At 36.6% G+C, this 14,200-nt stretch overlaps 1 protein-coding gene across 5 annotated transcripts in view; it reads left to right on the plus strand.

Moving 5' to 3' along the window:
* The window catches only part of DIAPH3 (diaphanous related formin 3), a 518,008-nt gene that overhangs the window by 350,795 nt on the left and 153,013 nt on the right, over window positions 1-14,200 (plus strand). The window lies entirely within an intron of this gene.

The raw sequence follows: 14,200 nt of genomic DNA on the forward strand, positions 1-14,200 counted from the left end.
ACATTGACAAAATATGTGTGTGTGTGTATGTTTATGTGGAAGTGTGTGTGTGGATATACATATATACATAGAAACTAATAGCATTAGGATTGTGCCCTGCTTAATTTAAGGTTCCTTTAAATTCAATTATCTTTGGTTTCACTAAGTTTGTCAGTTAATTACTAATGAGTAATTGAAGTAGTAAACTTTTTTTTTTATTTCCAGAAACTAATGTTGAGTTGCTTTCCAAACCATTCTGTGAAATTAGATATCTTTTGCCTTCTAATAAAGTATCAGTACTATGCATTATTAAAATTCCATATGGACTGCAGAATTCTATATGAAAGGATAACCCACTTCTAAACGAGCTCTTATAAATAGATATTCCTAATATTTTATTTTAAACTGTGATACTTGAAATAAAGTAACTACTTTTCCTCTTTCTATCTCTTCTCCCCTGAGACTTGGCAAATCACAAAATTATTACCTGGCTTGTCATAGATTTTATTGTATCATATACTTTCAGCTTAATTGTGAATTAGTTCAATTTCAGCTTTCTTCACTGTCTCTTTTGGGAAATATCATAAAAATGCACTCCAGCAACAATCAATTCAGGCTAATGTGTTTGTTTCCTTTCATATGTTTCCTACCCACCCTGTTTCTTCTTTTATTAGGCAGGATGCCTTTATCACTACATTTGAGAAGGTTGTTTTTTTAAAACTAAAGTCTGTGTTTATCCATCAAATATTTATTTGCCACACCTTCTAATTTGGCAAAGTATGCTTTTTAAACAAAATTTGTTATTGCAGAATTGTATCAGATTCATCATTCTTAGCTTCCCCCCCCCCCAATTTTATCATATTAAAATATTCATATGTGACAATTTATTGTAATCATTAAGAACTGTTCACTGAGGCACTTTTTATTGTTCCCTATAGATAGAAAGCATTTTATAAAAGGTTTTGCTTGCATACAGTTTCTGGTAATACACTGTATGTGTACTAATTATGAAGCTCAGTTACCTGGAACATAGGACCTGAGATAAATTCCTGAGCTTAGAATAAAGGTGTTAGAATCCTGCTCAGCAGATTATCTCAGGACCTATGCATACTTGTGTTCATATGACACAGAAGCTGAATGATGTCAGCTTCTTGAAAGGTATGTAGCTCATAAAAAGCAATGAGCAGGAAATCAGAAATAGGAAGGATGAAGCTTTGTTGCAAACAATTTTTCATTCTGAGTACAATTATACTCCATGGACAAGAAAGCTCCTACATCCTGTCGCTAAATATCACAACCTAGAAGCCTCTAATGAACTGATTAGCATTCATGTATCTCTTGGAAGTCAGATATATGAACAGTTGGTGCACTTCGCTATTGACAAAGCTTATAATCATAAATATTCTTTGCTGAGATTAGATTTCACTCGTTTGCTTTTCATCTTAGTTATTAAATTCATTCATTGCAAAGCTTTGTTTACTTTAATTAGGACTGACAACAAGTCAGATTTTGAATATTAAATGCATTTATACAGATCTTATTAAAATGGCAAATTGTGAGCTTCTTAACATCTTAGAAAGTGGAAGATTTTGGAAACTAAATGCACAATGAATAAAAATGTGTTTAACTAAAGTTTGGATTGTCAACACTGGAATTTTATGTTTTAAGTATTAGTGCTTATTAGCTGAAGCACATATCAAATGTTTGGATCATCAACAAATTCTGATAGAATATTTGTGTTATCTAAGTTGTTAAGGATTCATTTTTGCAAATAGATATTTATGTTAAACAGTCATGATTTAGTGAACTGTTAATCTGTTAATTGAATTGTTTTAAACTATAGTGTACAATTTTGTTATAGTTTTACGAAATGAAATTTCACGAATAGCAGTCAACTATAGTTTACAGTATTTTTATTCTGCGAGTACTTGCTTTCTTTACATACACTTCTTAATATTAAAAAATACAAATTTAGTACATTCTTTAAAAGGCATGCACAATTATTTCATATATATCACATTGACTTTTTAGTAATAATTATGTTACTTTTCAATTGCAAAGCCTGGTCAAAAGTATAATTAAAGTAGAGTAGTTTCACTGTACTTCACTGTAAATATTTGCTTGAAATGAGTAATGTGTTTTGTGGTAGGGTCACCAGTATTGTTATATATAAAGTATTATATGTGAGGTATACACACTTATTAAATTCTTTATCATTGAGAAAATTAGGAAAATGCCAGGATTGGTGTCATGCGATGCTTTTTCCTTTCTTCTGAACTTTACATTCTGGAATATATGTTATTTTGAGGAAAATAACAAATAGATCCTAGAGCATCACCCTTGAAATTCTCCTTGCACAAACCTTTACCTTTCTCTTTTCTCCTCATCCTACCCCCTCTCCCAAGTCTCTTAGAAAAAAATCATTTTGCTAGACATTTCTATATTTCTGTATTTGTCACACAACTTACGTGACACGTTATTTGACTCTTTTCCATTTTATAGTCTTTAAATTTCTTCATTGTTATCTCACTTTATTTTCACACTTTCTTTTTTGTTGTTACACTGTATAACAATATTTTGGATGCTCCTGAAATTACTACGTAGATGCTAAAACTGAGAGAAAGACTTGCATCTTACTTATATCTATATTCCACACTGCATAAAGCACAGCATTTTTCAGGTAAACGAATTTAGTACATTTTTATTTAATTGAACTGTGGTTAGGAGTAAAATAGAAGAGTGGAATGGGTGAGATGTAAACTAGTATAAGACATGATCCATTTGCAAGAGTGGGAAGTTGCATAATTGAGTGATTTGTAAGAGCAGATTTTTTCTTTTGAATTAGTCTTCTTTCCTCCCTCACCTGTTTTCTGCTTTCTCCCTCACCTGTTTTCTGCTTTCTCTCTCACCTGTTTTCCATTTAACCCATTCTTAATAAACTTTTAAGACTCAGATTAAAATATCCTGCTCAAGAGACCTTCAAGATGGCAGACAAGTAAGACGGGGAGATCACCTTCCTCCCCACAAATACATCAGAAATACATGTACATGTGGAACAACTCCTACAAAACACCTACTGAACGCTGGCAGAAGACCTCAGACTTTCCAAAAGGCAAGAAACTCACCATGTACCTGTGTAGGGCAAAAGGAAAAATAAAAAACAGACACAAAAGAATAGGGATGGGACCTGCAGCTCTGGGAGGGAGCTGTGAAGGAGGAAAAGTTTCCACACACTAAGAAGCCCCTTTGCTGGTGGAGACAGGGGGTGGGCAGAGGGGAAGCTTCAGAGCCACGGAGGAGAGTGCAGCAAGAGGGGTGCAGAGGGCAAAGTGGAGAGGCTCCCGCACAGAGGATCGGTGCCGACCAGCACTCACCAGCCTTAGAGGGTTGTCTGCTCACCTGCCGGGGTGGTCAGGGGCTGGGAGCTGAGGCTCGGGCTTCGGAGGTCGGATCCCAGGGAGAGGACTGGGGTTGGCTGCGTGAACACAGCCTGAAGGGGGCTAGTGCGCCACAGCTAGCTGGGAGGGAGTCTGGGAAAAGTCTGGAACTGCCTATGAGGCAAGAGTCATTGTTTTGGGGTGCGCGAGGAGAGGGGATTAAGAGCGCCGCCTAAACGAGCTCCAGAGATGGGTGCGAGCTGCGACTATCAGCACGAACACCAGAGATGGACATGAGATGCTAAGGCTGCTGCTGCAGCCACCAAGAAGCCTCTGTGCAAACACAGGTCACTATCCACACCTCCCCTCCTGGGAGTCTGTGCAGCCCGCCACTGCCAGGGTCCCGTGATCCAGGGACAACTTCCCCGGGAGAACACATGGTGCACCTCAGGCTGTTTCAATGTTATGTTGGTATCTGCTGCCGCAGGCTCGCCCCGCATTCCATACCTCTCCCTCCCCCCGGCCTGAGTGAGCCAGAGGACCCTAATCAGCTGCGACTTTAACTGTGTGCTGTCTGAGCGAAGAACAGATGCCCTCAGGCAACCTACAGGCAGAGGCAAGGTCAAATCCAAAGCTGAACCCCAGGAGCTGTGCTAACAAAGAAGAGAAAGGGAAATATCTCCCAGCAGCCTCAGGAGCAGCAGATTAAATCCCCACAATCAACTTGATGTACCCAGCATCTCTGGAATACCTGAGTAGACAAAGAATCATCCCAAAATTGAGGCAGTGGACATTGGGAGCAACTGTAGACTTAGGGTTTGCTTTCTGCATCTAATTGGTTTTTGGTTTTATGTTTATCTTAGCTTAGTATTTACAGTTTATTATCATTGGTAGATTTGTTTATTGATTTGGTTGCTCTCTTCCTTTTTTTAAAAATATATAGATATATATATATTTTTTAATTTTTCTCTTTTTGTGAGTGTGTATGTGTATGTTTCTTTGTGTGATTTTGTCTTTATAGCTTTGTTTTTACCATTTGTCCTAGGGTTCTGTCTGTCCTTTTTTTTTTTTTCTTTTTTTTAAGTACAGTTTTTAGCGCTGGTTATCATTGATGGCTTTGTTTTTTGGTTTGGTTGCTCTCTTCTTTCTTTCTGTCTTTTTGTTTAAATTACATTTTAATTTTTTTTATGTTTAATAACTTTCTTTTCTTTCTTTCTTTCTTTCTTTCTTTCCTTCTTTCTTTCCTTCTTTCTTTCCTTCTCTCTTTCCTTCTCTCTTTCCTTCTTTCTTTCTTTCTTTCTCTCTTTCTCTCCTCTTTCTCTCTTTCTTTCTTTCTTTCTTTCTTTCTTTCTTTCTTTCTTTCTTTCTTTCTTTCTTTCTTTCTTTCTTTCTCCCTTTTCTTCTGAGTTGTGTGGCTGACAGGGTCTTGGTGCTCCAGCCGGGTGTCAGGCCTGTGCCTCTGAGGTGGGAGATCCGAGTTCAAGACACTGGTCCACCAGAGACCTCCTGGCTCCATGTAATATCAAACAGCAAAAGCTCTCCCAGAGATCTCCATCTAAACTCTGAGAGCCAGCTCCACTCAACGACCAGCAAGCTACAGTGCTGGCCACCCTATGCCAAACAACTAACAAGACAGGAACACAACCCCACCCATTAGCAGAGAGGTTGCCTAAAAGCATCATACTTCACAGACACCCCAAAACACACCACTGGATGTGGTCCTGCCCACCAGAAAGAAAAGGTCCAGCCTCATCCACCAGAACACAGGGACCAGTCCCCTCCACCAGTAAGCCTACACAACCCACTGAACCAACCTTACCCACTGGGGGCAGACACCAAAAGCAATGGGAACTATGAACCTGCAGCCTGCAAAAAGGAGACCCCAAACACAGAAAGTTAAGGGAAATGAGAAGACAAAGAAACACACAGCAGATGAAGGAGAAAGGTACAAACCCACCAGACCAAACAAATGAAGAGGAAATACGCAGTCTACCTGAAAAAGAATTCAGGGTAATGATGGTAGAGATGATCCAAAATCTTGGAAATAGAATGGAGAAAATACAAGAAACGTTTAACAAGGACTTAGAAGAGCTAAAGAGCAAACAAACAATGATGAACAACACAATAAATGAAATTAAAAATTCTCTAGAAGGAATCAATAGCAGAATAACTGAGGCAGAGAATGGATAAGTGACCTGCAAGATAAAATAGTGAAAATAATTACCGCAGAGCAGAATAAAGAGAAAAGAATGAAAAAAAAGAGGACCATCTTACAGACTTCTTGGACAACATTAAACACACCAACATTCGCATGATAGGGGTCCCAGAAGAAGAAAAAAAGAAAGGGACTAAGAAAATATTAGAAGAGATTATAGTTGAAAACTTCCCTAATATGGGAAAGGAAATAGTCAATCAACTCCAGGAAGCACTGAGAGTCCCATACAGGATAAATCCAAGTAGAAACATGCCATGATACATATAAATCAAACTATCAAAAATTAAATGCAAAGAAAAAATATTAAAAGCAGCAACAGTAAAACAACAAATAACATACAAGGGAATCCCCATAAGGTTAACAGCTGATTTCTCAGCAGAAACTCTGCAAACCAGAAGGGAGTGGCAGGACATATTTAAAGTGATGAAAGGGAAAAACATACAACCAAGACTACTCTACCCAGCAAGGATCTCATTCAGATTGGACAGAGAAATTAAAACCTTTACAGACAAGCAAAGTCTAAGAGAATTCAGCAGCACCAAACCAGCTTTACAACAAATGCTAAATGAACTTCTCTATGCAGGAAACATAGGAGAAGGAGAAGACCTACAATAATAAACCCAAAACAGTTAAGAAAATGGTACTAAGAACATATATATTGATAACTACCTTAAATGTAAATGGATTAAATGCTCCAACCAAAAGATATAGACTGGCTGAATGGATAGAAAAACAAGACCTGTATATATGCTGTCTACAAGAGACCCACTTCAGACCTAGGGACACATACAGACTGAAAGTGAGGGGATGGAAAAAGATAATCCATGCAAATGGAAATCAAAGGAAAGCTGGAGTAGCAATTCTCATATCAGGCAAACTAGACTTTAAAGTAAAGACTATTACAAGAGACAAAGAAGGACACTACGTAATGATCAAGGGATCAATCCAAGAAGAAGATATAACAATTGTAAATATTTATGCACCCAACATAGGTGCACATCAATACACAAAGCAAATGCTAACAGCCATGATATGGGAAATCGACAGTAACACAATCATGGTAGGGGACTTTAACACCCCACTTTCACCAATGGACAGATCATCCAAAATGAAAATAAATAAGGAAACTCAAGCTTTAATTGACACATTAAACAAGATGGACTTAATTGATATTTATAGGACATTCCATCCAAAAACAACAGAATACACTTTCTTCTCAAGAGCTCATGGAACATTTTCCAGGAGAGATCATATCTTGGGTCACAAATCAAGCCTTGGTAAATTTAAGAAAATTGAAATCATATCAAGTATCTTTTCCGACCACAACACTATGAGACAAGATATCAATTACAGAAAAAATCTGAAAAGAATACAAACACATGGAGGCTAAACAATACACTACTAAATAACCAAGAGATCACTGAAGAAATCAAAGAGGAAATCAAAAAATACCTAGAAACATATGACAATGGAAACACGATGACCCAAAACCTATGGGGTGCAGCAAAAGCAGTTCTAAGAAGAAAGTATATTGCAATTCAATCCTACCTCAAGAAACAAGAAACATCTCAAATAAACAACCTAACCTTACACCTAAAGCAAGTAGAGACAGAAGAACAAAAGAACCCCAAAGTTAGCAGAAGGAAAGAAAGCATAGAGATCAGACCAGAAATAAATGAAAAAGAAATGAAGGAAACAATAGCAAACATCAATAAAACTAAAAGCTGTTTTTTTGAGAAGACAAAAAATATTTATAAACCATTAGCCAGACTCATCGAGAAAACAAAGGGAGAAGACTCAAATCAATAGAATTACAAATGAAAAAGAAGAAGTAACAACTCACACTGCAGAAATACAAAGGATCATGAGAGATTACAACAAGCAACTATATGCCGATAAAATGGACAACCTGGAAGAAATGGACAAATTCTTAGAAAAGCACAACCTTCCAAGACTGAACCAGGAAGAAATAGAAAATATAAACAGACCAATCACAAGCACTGAAATTGGAACTGTAATTAAAAATTTTCCAACAAGCAAAAACCCAGGACCAGATGGCTTCACAGGTGAATTCTATCAAGCATTTAGAGAGGAGCTAACACCTATCCTTCTCAAATTCTTCGAAATATATCAGAGGGAGGAACACTCCCAGACTCATTCTACAAGGTGACCGTCACCTTGATTCCTAAACCAGGTAAAGATGTCACAAAGAAAGAAAACTACAGGTCAATATCACGGATGAACATAGATGCAAAAATTCTCAACAAAATACTAGCAAACAAACAGAATCCAACAGCACATTTAAAGGATCATACACTGTAATCAAGTGGGGTTTATCCCAGAAATGCAACGATTCTTCAGTATATGCAAATCAATCAATGTGGTAAACCATATAAACAAAGTGAAGGAGAAAAAACATATGATCATCTCAATAGATGCAGAAAAAGCTTTCAACAAAATTGAACACCCATTTATGATTAAAACGCTCCAGAAAACAGGCATATAGGGAACTTACCTCAACATAATAAAGGGCATATATGACAGACCACAGCCAACATCTTTCTCAGTGGTGAGAAACTAAAACCATTTCCTCTAAGATCAGGAACAAGACAAGGTTGTCCACTCTCACCACTGTTATTCAACATAGTTTTGGAAGTTTTAACCACAACAATCAGAGAAGAAAAAGAAATAAAAGGAATCCAAATCGGAAAAGAAGAAGTAAAGTGGTCACTGTTTGCAGATGACATCATACTACACATAGAGGAAACTAAAGATGCTACCAGAAAAGTACTAGGGCTAATCAATGAATTTGGTAAAGTAGCAGGATACAAAATGAATGCACAGAAATCTCTTGCATTCCTATACATCAATGATGAAAAATCTGAAAGAGAAGGAAACACTCCCATAACACCACTGCAACAAAAAGAATAAAATATCTAGGAATAAACCTACCCAAGGAGAAAAAAGACCTGTATGCAGAAAACTATAAGACACTGATGAAGGAAATTAATGATGATACAAAACGGTGGAGAGATATACCATGTTCTTGGATTGGAAGAATCAACATTGTGAAAATGACTATACTACCCAAAGCAAGTTACAGATTCAGTGCAATCCCTATCAAAATAGCAATGGCATTTTTCACAAAACGAGAACAAAAAATTTCACAATTTGTATGGAAACACAAAAGACCCTGAATAACCAAGGCAATCTTGAGAAGGAAAAATGGAGCTGGAGGAATCAGGCTCCCATACTTCAGATTACACTACAAAGCTACAGTAATCAAGACAGTATGGTAGTGGCACAAAAACAGAAATATAGATCAATGGAACAAGATAGAAAGCCCAGAGATGAACTCTCACACATATGGTCACTTTATTTTTGATAAAGGAGGCAAGAATATACAATGGGGAAAAGACAGCCTCTTCAATAAGTGGTGCTGGGAAAACTGGACAGCTACATGTAAAAGAATGAAATTAGAACACTCCCTAACACCACACACAAAAGTAAACTCAAAATGGATTAAAGACCTAGATATAAAGCCAGACACTATAATACTCTTAGAGGAAAAATAGAACACTGACATAAATCACAGGAAGTTCCTTTTTGACCCACCTCCTAGAGAAATGGAAATAAAAGCAAACTAATGGGACCTAATGAAACTTAAAATCTTTTGCACAGCAAAGGAAACAGTAAACAAGATGAAAAGTCAACCCTCTGAATGGGAGAAAATGTTTGCAAATGATACAACTGACAAAGGATTAATCTCCAAAATATACAAGCAGCTCATGCAGCTCAATATCAATAAAACAAAAAACCCAATCCAAAAATGGGCAGAAGACCTAAACAGACATTTCTCCAAAGAAGATATACAGATTGCCAACAAGCACATGAAAGGATGCTTAACATCACTAATCATTAGAGAAATGCAAATCAAAACTACAGTGAGGTATCACCTCACACCAGTCAGAATGGCCATCATCAGAAAATCTATAAAAAATAAATGCTGCAGAGGGTGTGGAGAAAAGGGAACCCTATTGCACTGTTGGTAGCAATGTAAATTGATACAGCCACTATGGAGAACAGTATGGAGGTTCCTTAAAAAACTAAAAATAGAACTACCATACGACCCAGCAACCCCACTACTGGGCATATACCCTGAGAAAACCATAATTCAAAAAGAGTCATGTACCACAATGTTCATTGCAGCACTATTTACAATAGTCAGAACATGGAAGCAACCTAAGTGCCCATCGACAGATGAATGGTTAAACAATATGTGGCACATATATACAACAGAATATTACTCAGCCATAAAAGGAAACGAAATTGAGTTATTTGTAGTGAGGTGGGTGGAACTAGAGACTGTCATACAGAGTGAAGTAAGTCAGAAAGAGAAAAAGAAGTGCCGTATGGTAACACATAAATATGGAATCTAAAAAATAAAAAAATTAAAACGAAAATTTCAGAAAAACCTAGGGGCAAAACGGCAATAAAGACGCAGACCTACTAGAGAATGGACTTGAGGATACGGGTGGGGGAAGGGTAAGCTGGGACAAAGTGAGAGGGTGGCATGGACATCAATACACTACCAAACGTAAAATAGATAGCTAGTGGGAAGCAGCCGCATAGCACAGGGAGATCAGCTTGGTGCTTTGTGACCACCTAGAGGGGTGGGTTAGGGAGGGTGGGAGGGAGACGCAAGAGGGAAGAGATATGGGGATATATGTATATGTATAGCTGATTCACTTTGTTATAAAGCAGAAACTAACACACCATTGTAAAGCAATTATACTCCATTAAAGATGTTAAAAAAATATATATCCTGCTCCTCATCCTCTATGAATCCTCAAATCTGTGATGATCTCGTCCTTCTCAGAAGTCTTACTACATTTACAATGTCGTGTTCGCGGCTTCTTGACAGTCATGCTTCAGTCACTGCCACCTTCTCTGCCAGGACTTCCCTGACTATGCAGCATAAGTTAGCCTCTGTCACTGTATACAATATCACACACAAACTTTTGTTTTCTTCATAATGCTTATTATTGTTTGAATATCTCATTAATTTACTTCTTTATTACCTGTCACCACACTCTAGAATTCATGTTTCATGAAAGCAGGGACTTTGTTTACCTTGTTAACTACTGGTTTTCCTCATGTCTAGAAGAGTGGTACTTAGTGGTGTTTAGTGACTACTTATAGATTGGCTGCCCACCTGGCTGGCTGGCTGGCTGGATCCTGGGTACTGAAGAAGATCTATAAAAGTTTTTAGACTATAAAAGTTGTAGGACTGATTGGAGCTGGTCCTTGTAAGATGATTAATGGAAGTAATAGACATCCTTGGTGGGGAAGGTGCAATAATGGGGGCAAAACATGAGAATAAATGTAGAATGTATTTGTGCTGAGTGGCTTGGGAATGAACAGTACTTGCTAACCAGGAGTTAAATCCCACATCTCATTCTGACTACTTAGTTGGCCAACACTAAACATTTGTGGTTCAATGTGTGTGAACACAGATCTGGTTGTCATGTACCTTCAAATGGGAAAATTATCCTTGTTCAAGTAGAAATTAATCAGAATTTGGCCTTAGTCCTGGTAAAGGAAAAGAAAATAGATTTTACAAAAATATCAAGTAGTTGGCTATATATCAATATTTCTGTAATGAGTTTTATCAAAGTTTAATTTTGTTGTATAGCTCACCTATTTTTCTAAAGCTCTTTACAAATATAGAACTTTCTGGGGATAAAAATAAAGCCTTATGACTACTATGGATATGGGCATTAACTTCTAACTGGAGTTTAACAATTGGCACAAGAACACCTGTGTTTGTTTTTTCTTTTGGATGATGATGATTTTTTATCTGAATGTTCCTTCATCTCTTAATGAGAACGTACCCAGCAGTAATGATGTAGAGTGCCTCATTAAGGTACCCATTTATTCCATTCTATCAAATAGTCATTTTAAACTTCTGAGAATTTATTTGGCTATTTCCAGAATTGTTTCAGTTCAATCACAATTTTACCGTTTTTGTGGGTAATTCCACTTATTTAAAGCTCTACTTACTTTCCTTTGGGAGTACATTGTTTTGTAGATAACAATGATAAGAAAATTAACTTATAAAGCTCTCTAGCTGTTAAAACAAGACCATGTAGTTTCCATGGTTTGGGCTCTTGGTCGTCTTTCCCATCACATCATTTAATAGAATTTTACTGTTTTATTTAAGTATGCTCAAGCATATTTCTGATATGTCATTAACTTTTGATTCTTAACCTGACAACCTAAAAAGTGTTATTGAATAATAGAGCTTTATTTTAACCTATTTGCCAAACTGATTCCTTTGAATGGGCATATTCCCAGGTATTAGAATAAAATTACTCATATTTATTAAAACTCAAAGCCTTATAAGCAGTGATAAGGGCAAAAAAGGAGTAGCTGTAGAACCATACAATTAGAAACACCCACCATAGTAGTGCAACCTGTTGTCCAGGGTACCTACTTTTTAGGAACTCTGTTAGCTCTTAACATTACATCCAAATTTTATGTGTTCGTGTGTGTGTGTGAATGTGTGTATGTGCAATTTTATGAAGAGAAGTTCCTTGACTTACATCAGACTTTTGAGGAGGCCTGTTACTCTTCCCACCGAAGTTTGAGTGATGACAGTAGGGTGAAATAAGTCTGGCACCAATGTAGTTGCAGATGATTAGACTTAATACAGCATCTAGAGAAAGGGCTGATAATCACAGGTGATCACGTGGCAAAAACAAAACACTACTAGGGGATTGGACTAGAAGGGAAAACAGAACTTCATTACAGAGATACCTGGACTAAAAGGGCTATATATTCAGTGGAAGAAATGATCACTCATAGTTCTAGAGATTAGAGAAGGCAGCTTCATGGAAGAGGAAGAATTGAACCAAACTTGGAATGATAGGTTTGGACAAGCAAAGGCAGAAAATGATTCCTCTTTTAGGCAGGAGTTAAGGATATATAAATAATCCATGTGGATATAGTCTCTATCTGGGACATAAATTTTAGGTGAGAGTTTATAGATTGAATATCTAAACCAATGTTGATTTCTGAATTTGCTAGGTAAATGAAGGGATACTTACTGCACATTACAAATCAATCACCATATGTTCCATTTAATGATAGTTTCTGAATGCATTTCAAATGTGATTTTTATTTACATAAATTTACTTTACCTAGAGCATTTCACAAATATGGATGTTTCACGTGACAAAGTATATGGAAACATGTGACTATATTATAATTTCTTATGATTTTGTGATTTTACTAATACAAAATCTTTTGTGCATCCAAGGATTAAAAAATGATGCTACATATAAATGCATCGACCACGGGTACTATTATGATCTAGATTCTTAGAAAGTATGAGGAGGCATTTTGCTGTTTAAACTAGCCAAAGATAGATCCATAGATTTTCTAAGCTCATTAGAAAAAAAAAAATCAAAATCACCTCTTGCATTAGAATCTAGACTCCTTACATTCTAGTCTATTCTTTCTTCTAAAATACTATATATTTAACTAAGCAGAGCATAGTATTAAAAAAACAAACAAACAAATAAAACAGGCACGGAAGGGCAGTATGTAATCTGTGGATTGACTGTAGACATGGGTACAGGTGATTGATGGGAATACCTTGTTTCCTTGTGGGAGCAGCATTCTTCTCTGCCCCAGGTTCACCACGTATCTGGCAGCAGTGCTACCTCTTTCTTTCATTCTTTTTCTCAAAACAAAGGACCTGGATCATTTTCCTTATTTCATCCTCTACTGGAGAATGCTCTGACCAGAGGAACCATATCTTTTTGAAATTGTGGAAAATTTTTCTTTTTAGACATAAACATTCCATTTTTTAATTTCTTTCTCTCAGTCTGAGTCTAGTTATTCTTATTTTCTGACTTCTGAAAAAATGTGTTAATATCTGTTTATCCTTTTGTGTTAGAGACAATAGAATGACTTCAGTAAGTTTAATGTCCCAGTTTAAAAGAGCCATAGATAATTATGACTGATGCTGTAGCGGAGTCATCTTTTCAGAACGTGGTGTGGAGATTTTTTATCTGGCTACCGCAGCAATCTGTCACACCACAAAGGAAATTCTATTGTTTGTTTAGAAAATGTGTTCTAATGCCACCACCACATTCACAGAAAGTTAGTCTTCTCAGTCTCAGTGTGCTTTCGACTAATTGTCATAAATAAGTGAGAAAAGAACATTTCTGTGTGTGTGCGTAATCATAATTTTAAATCATGTAATTCATAGAAGAAATTGTATACCAATTTTCCAAAGAAGTGAAAACATGAATTTACTTACACAATATAAGAAGTTTTTAATGTAACTTTAAAAAAATTTATCGCTTTTAGAACCTTAAGTAGAGCTTAAGTTGAATAAGTGGGCAATAATAAGGCCAAGTATTTATATGTATGACGAAATGCCATTTATTTTTCTAAGAACTTTGTATGTATTAACTCATTAGTCCTCACAACAGCCCTATAAGTGATGTTATTATTATTATTTCCATTTTACAGGTGACGAAATTGTGGCACAGAGAAATGAAGGCATTTGTCCACAGGCACAATACTACTAAGTGCAGGAGCTAGAAATTGACCTCAG

Source organism: Balaenoptera borealis (assembly GCF_965194805.1).
Source record: "Balaenoptera borealis genome assembly, contig: HAP1_SCAFFOLD_436, whole genome shotgun sequence".
Taxonomy (NCBI): domain Eukaryota; kingdom Metazoa; phylum Chordata; class Mammalia; order Artiodactyla; family Balaenopteridae; genus Balaenoptera; species Balaenoptera borealis.